Source organism: Lepidochelys kempii, chromosome 1 (assembly GCF_965140265.1).
Source record: "Lepidochelys kempii isolate rLepKem1 chromosome 1, rLepKem1.hap2, whole genome shotgun sequence".
Classification (NCBI taxonomy): domain Eukaryota; kingdom Metazoa; phylum Chordata; order Testudines; family Cheloniidae; genus Lepidochelys; species Lepidochelys kempii.
The window spans coordinates 165,982,572-165,989,455 of record NC_133256.1 but is presented as its reverse complement, the minus strand read 5'-3'; positions in this window follow the sequence as shown (position 1 = coordinate 165,989,455).

The window sequence follows — 6,884 nt, the reverse complement described above, 5'->3', positions numbered from 1 at the left end:
TCCACCTCCTCTTCCCCGCCAATGAAAGAGCCCCATCTCTGAGTTCTATACTGACCACTAATCTGAAGGAATGTGTAATCTGATTGAATGAAATAGATTACAGGGATTTGTTAGGTTAATAAAATGCTAGATTAACAGTACTGCAGCACTGTGATTAGGGAGATTAATCACTAAAAACATAGTTCTTTTGGATGTAAAGTCTCTCTCTTAATTTAGAACAAAAGTTGTAGTCTATAGAAAATGATTATTCTAGCAATTAGTAAACTGAAAACATTCTGGCCTTCTGAAAAGCAATTGATGTTAAAGGTAATTTTGTCAAAATATTACTTGATGTTTAATTTTTAAAGTAGCCAATTTTCCTGCCACACCTCTGATATTTAGGGTCACATCTTTAAAAGATCTCTTTCAATGGAGGATGCAATGAACACTAGAACATCCAGTGTATGGATCATAAATTTGGCATGAGACAGCTGCCATTATGTAAGGAAGCAGCAAGTGGCTGCAAAGGTCATCCTCCATCTTGGGTGCAGGGTCCTGGACTGGCTGGGGCAGAGCTGGTAGTGGCTGGCTGAAAGTGACGGCAGTCTCTCCTTGCTGTGCTAAGAAATGGTCTTTAGATTAGAATAACAATTGTTTAATAAAAGCTACAGCCTTCTTGAAGAATATAAGATGTTATCTCTTGGCATGTAACTGGCTAAAAAGAGTGTGCTCTAAACAAATCCTTGTCCAGGCTGAGTTGAGTGTATAAGGAGACCAAATGAAAAATTAATGAAATGTTAAAATTCTTTCTATCTAAATAAACTGAGATAACATACATGATTTTTTAAAAAAATAATGTGGTTGTGTCCCATTTGAAAAAGGAAAAGAACTTCTTCAGGTGGGGGTTGAGTCATCTGGTGACACAGTAGTTCTGAACTGAAAGAGAAATATTAATATCTCACTGAAACCTGCAATGAATGTGTAGTGGGGCCGCTGCCCCACTCCAAGGTAAAAGGGTTTAAGAGCAGCTGAGGGAGGCTAGCGAGGTAGTTGGCCCTAGGTGTGGCTGGCTTAATCAGGCCACATCTGGCCTGGGTAAAAGGGCTGTGGGGCCAGGAGACAGAAAAGTTTCACTCTAGCCCTGGAGTGGGAAGGGCTAGCTGCCTGGGAGCAAGGTACCTGAAGCAGAGCAGTGCTTGATGGGGGAAAAGGGCAAGAGGAGCTGGGGAGCAATAAGCAACTCCCCAGGCTGAGGCCTTGTGCAAGGCCTAACGAGGTACTGGGGCTGCAGCGGTGTAGCCTGGGGATAGGCAGAGGCAGCTGGTCCAACCTCCTTGCCAGTGATGAGTGGCCATTACACTCCAGTCTGCCCCAGGGAAAGGGGGCTAGATAATGACTGGCAGTAGCCACTGAGGCAAGGTGGGCTTAAAGGGCTGGGGGTTCCCCTGGGAGGGGAGACTCAGAGTGTGTGGGTATTGCTGGGGTAGAACCCCGAAGTAAAGGGACACGGGGGCCTGAGGCAGATGAGACACTGGCCAGCAGAGGGCGCTCCGAGGCTGGAAAGGAGCGAATTCCTAGATGACCAGCAGGAGGTGCCGCACTGGTGAGTCCTGACCTCGCTATGGAGAGTTTTGGGAGGTGCTTGTGTATGCAACAAGTTCCCTTTGGAGTGCTCAACAGTAAGACAATCAAAAGGAAATATAGGGCCGTGTATGGATAGCGTCCACAGGCACCATCTGTATCAGGGACACAGTCAGAAGAATTAAACATGACAGGCTCTACAGAAGTTGAAAATAGATTAGAATAAAGTATAATTAATTTAAATTCAGAGATCTTATTTACAGGAAAAATCTGATGTATCTGTATCAAAATAATAGGCTGACAGAATGTGATGGCAAATTGAAGTGGACAACTTCTTGAATTCTGTGCTTGTGCAGTGTCTTCCTTTAATTTTACTTTTTCTCTTGCTTTTCCCCTGCTTTAGGAGAGTTAGTTTTGCCAGGAACAGGCAGGAGGTTACACAGGGAACCTCTTTTCTAAAGTAAAGTGTTTTGGGGTAAGAAGGGTTTTGAGTCTTTTTTAATTTATTTATTTTGCTTTCTCATGATGCCAAAAAGTGGAAAAGGAGCGAGGAAACAAAGGGTCACATTTTTGTAGGCCTTTCCCTGGTGAGATTGTTGAAAGCACGTTGGCAGGTCTCTATTAAAATAAGCTTTAAACAATCTTAATAGGCATCTATCTGCACCTTTAGGTGCTTAAATATCTCTGAAAATGGAAATGCTGATGGACACTTCTGGAGTCAGATTCTGACCACATGTTGGCTCTTGGGGTGCACTGGAAAAATGTTTGGAAGCATTTTCGAATATTTTTACAACTCATCTTATTTGCAACATGGCTTGCAGTTGCACAGAGTTAGCTGAAACCATGCTATAGACTTGCAAGGGGTGGCCCACAGCACCTAGAACAATTATAAACAACACAGTGGTGCAAGTTTGCTAACTATGTCTGTGTAGAAAAACTGATATCAAGAAAAGGCCTGGCTGTATTAAGCTTTACAGCAGTTTTTGAATATAGGTGTGTGACGAAGTGGGGGAGATTCCTGGTTTCCTTGTTTCTTATGGGTTTTTTCCCCTTGGTTTTCCTATGGTTTACATGCAGAGGGAGTGGGACTCTGTTTCTCTGGGGGTTACCAGTTTAACAAGGTGATGAGAGAGGGAGTTCGTTGTTCCAGAGGACTGGTGAGGGAATGTGGGACCCTAGCCAATGGCCTGGTGACCCGGAGGCCCAACTCGGGAGTCATAGCCAGTTCTGGCCGGTGGGGAAACAATGGGCTGCGAGGACCCCCAGTTCCAGCTAGAGGACCCTGTTTATGACCCTGTTTACGTGGAGAGAAGACAATGGACAGGGGAGGGAGGAGGAGGGAGCTTGGGGCTGGTGATGTCAGATGCCAAGCTGGGAAGCAGCAGGGCTCTGGGCTGGAGAGGGAGTGGGCAGAGCCCACCTGGATGCGGGAGAGATTTGAATGTGCTGTGCTGAGGGAGGCCAGGCCTGAGGCCCTGAGAGTTTCCTGTGCTGTGTTCAACGCTCAATAAACCCTCCTGTTTTACGCTGGCTGAGTGTCACTCTGGTCTAGAGAACAGGGTGGCATCATCCCCTTTGGGGAGTGGAGGCCCTGGTGGTCCAGAGCAAGTGGACTCCCTGAGGGAGAGACAGGTGTGTTAAGGCTCAGAGAGGTGTGGCTCCAGGAGATGGAGGGGCTTAACCCCTGAGAGAGAATGGACCCCCCGGGAAAAGGACAGTCCCACTGAAAGGGGCATCCCCCAATGGACTGCACAGGGCCAAGAGTGGTCACAATCTGTGAGTCCGTGACAAGCTGTAGCTAGCAAACTCTGCTACCTAGTTTGGGCAGAACCTTAAAGAGAAGCTAAATTGTCAGCTAACAATTAATCAAGTAATTTGGATTATTTACCTCACTTAACAGCAACTCACCAGGCCGGATCTTATTGGCCAGTAAAAGGAAGTAGAGGGCAGACTTGATAACCTTGTAAATGCCCCATACCTGTTCTCTTACAGTGCTCAGCAGGATCCTTGTTCTTAGTGCGTTCCTGGTCTTCAGTGATTCTCCTTTTGTAAGCTCTTCAAGGTGAAGATTCCTGCCTGCTTAAATATTTAGGGGCTATTAATAACAAAAGACCCGCATACATAGCAGATGCTCAAATGCACTTTTGGATGGAGGCATTAGAGACACAGAACTGTCGCTGCAGGCTTTAGTCACATGTTTGGCTGCTTAAGTGTTGTATACCTGTGGCTTTTGGCAGAGTGCTTGTTTGGGAAACGGCCATGTTCAGAACTAGTCTTGTTTCTCTTGGTTCTCACCCCCTTTTTTAAAATTAGACCAGATTGTATCATTTAGGTACAAGCCTGCATTGGGATGGGGCACAGCTGCTCTGCCCTACCTCTGGGGAGATATTTCTCCCAGATTTCCCTCTAAGTCCCTGGTATGCAGTGGGAACTCACCCACCACCCCAGCATGTTCTTCCTTTTCCAGCAACCCAATTGCATAGGCTGATGTGGACAGGGACAGAGCCATGATCCAACATGTGTAATTACCCAACACAAACTTCTCGCTGTTCCATCGATAGCCTATTCATTGTGGTCACAGGGCTCATTTATTCTCCTTTCTAGTTCGTCTCTCCAGCTTTATTTATTTGGTTGCACCGCTGCAGTGCAGCCTCCTCCATACCCCTCATTGCCTCTTTTAAGGTGGCTAGTACACCTTGAGGTGCTAGCAAGCAACAATCCCTATACTCGGATCACTGCAGAGACTGCAGTTGTGCTTGCCCTCTGCATGGAAGACCTGTTGTGGCCTGCTCCATCTTTGCACACCACACAAGGACAAGCACATTCTGTCCCTTGATGGACATGTCCTGCTCACTGTAAGTGAGCAGGACAACAGTAGACCCTTAATGGCCTGCTGTTGCCCCTTTTGAGGGTTTTAGTCAGATTCTCTGCCAGAAGCAGGAAAACAGCTACTCGAGGTGCAGATGAGGATTCTCCCAATAGAGGGGAAACCTTGGGTTTAGCTACTTCTGTGCCACTTTCATTCCCACTCCCATATAGGGATGAGTCAGGGGTATGCTGAGCCAGCAGAGGGTGGGACTGAATACACCACTATTGGTAAATTGTATAACCAGTTGCTTGACCACACTTTGGTTCATCATGAAGTATACTTGAGACTAAGTAATCAATATCAGTCAAGTTGATTGCTAAAAGTCAATGATAATCTAGTACAGGCAAAAAGTTTCAATATGATACTGGTTTCTGGGGAGCCGTCTGGCGCAATGTTGTTAAATTCACCTTACTCAAAAGGTGTGCTTCCAAAGTTACACAGTTCTGCTAGGAGTATTTATAGGATTTTATAAGTTACAAAACTCTTTACACATCACTAAAATCCAACCCACCAGTTCACCCTTAGCTTGTTGTCATCTTTATTTTGAATGCTAGCGTTCTAGGTACTAGTCTGTGAAGGTACCTCCCCAGCTTGCACCAGGGCAGAGCATTAATGTATTTTACCTTCAACAAGTTTCCTATTTTTCTAATGCCAAAGCTGACTTCAGCTTTACAAAGTGTTCTGGGATACTTAGCATAAATGAACAGGATTACAAAAAGACATAGGCCAATTCAGGCCATGTAACTGCTTGAAAGATATATGCAATATGTTCCATTGATACTGTATGCTTAATTCATATTAATATATGTGGTGTGACTGAGTAATACATGTTTCTATTGTGATATATATTAGCCTAGCATATATTGGTCAACACAGCCATCTACCTTATTCCCAGCCAGTGCAGTACTCCTTTTTGGAAGTGCTGTAGCCAGCTTCATTAACAGCATCCCATAGGCTGCTATAAATAATACCTGTACTGTTCCTGCCCTCAGCTGCCCCAAGATTGGAATAGCCAGAAAGGTAACTTAAAGCCACCTTTCAACCACCACTTTCTTTAGCTGCACCCAGTGTAAAGTCATGCAGTTGCAAATCTGGCCCACTGACTAGTGAAAAACAAAAAAGCCAGATTTCCTGAAATGGTTAATGAGTGGAGTGCCTCAATATTTGGGTGTTCAGCTTGAGATACCTTTCAAGGGGTCTGATTTTCAGAAGGCAGCTGCTCAGCACTTTCTGAAAAATCAGGTTAATTTAAGGTTTTCTCAGCTCCCAGAACGACTCGCCGTTTCTGAAAATCTTGGCTGAAGACCTTATATTACTGGGTAAAGAAACACAGGTGTGTAATACATAATGTCTAAAAATTAAAAATATCTTTTTAAATGTCACTTTAGCCTGAACCACCAGAGAAATGCGGAGGGCTGGTAAATATTTTTGCAGTGGAGCAGCACAGTTAATTTAGTCCAGGTGTTTCTGTAATTATGAATCATTAGGAAAATACATAGTATAGCACTTGGTGGTGGCTGGCACCTGTGTGCTCTGGTTGGGTTTTTGAGAGTGCTCTGTGGCTTGGTATGAAACTTGTGGGCATGCTGCCTGCCTCAAGAGCTGACCATTCCCCCTCCCCGCCCACCTCCTTAGCGATAGCCGTGTGAATAACTGGTTCAGTTCACCGGAAGTTCCAAAAATTGAAAAAACAAAAAACTTGTTTCAGGCTGAATTAAAACAATTTTTGTTGTTGAAATTTTTGGCAAATCAAAAAATATTTGTTTTTAATTATTCTGGGTTGAACTAAAGCTGTTTTAACAATTGAAATGTCTCCATTTTGATTTTGAAAATTAAAGGAAATCGTGAAACTAAAAGCTGTTTTGAACCAAAATAAAGTTTTTTTTAAAAAGCATTTCAGTTCAACCATGTTGAAATTAAATACCTGATTTATTTTGGGGAGGAGGTGGATTTTTTTTTTTCAAGGCTTTTGGGCTAGAACAATTTGCAAAACTGACACACATTCACAAAATGTCTGTGTTGTCCAATCTGCATTTTTTTTGCTCTGTGTGTGTGTGGGGGGTGTGTGTGTGTGTGTGGCTTATGAAAAATATTTTGCCCAGCTCTACTTATCATGTTTACTCTGTATTTCTTTGGCCATGTCTACTTTATCACTTATGTTGGCAAAACTTGTTGCTCACGGGTGTGGGTGGTGAGCGACAGAAGTTTCGCTGGCATAAGTGATAATGTGCACAGCTACCGTCACTTATGGAGGCGGTTTATTAGGTCAATGGGAGAGCTCTTTCCCGTCTGCACAGAGCGGCTACACGAGCAATCTTACAGTGGCGCAGCTGCATCGGCACTTGTGATCTTACACTGGCTCAGCTGAATCGATGTGGCCTTTGTCTCCACAGCATTAAAAGGGATTGTACACGCTAGTTTTAGCAGGGTGAAATTGGGGCACTGTCTGTGTGCA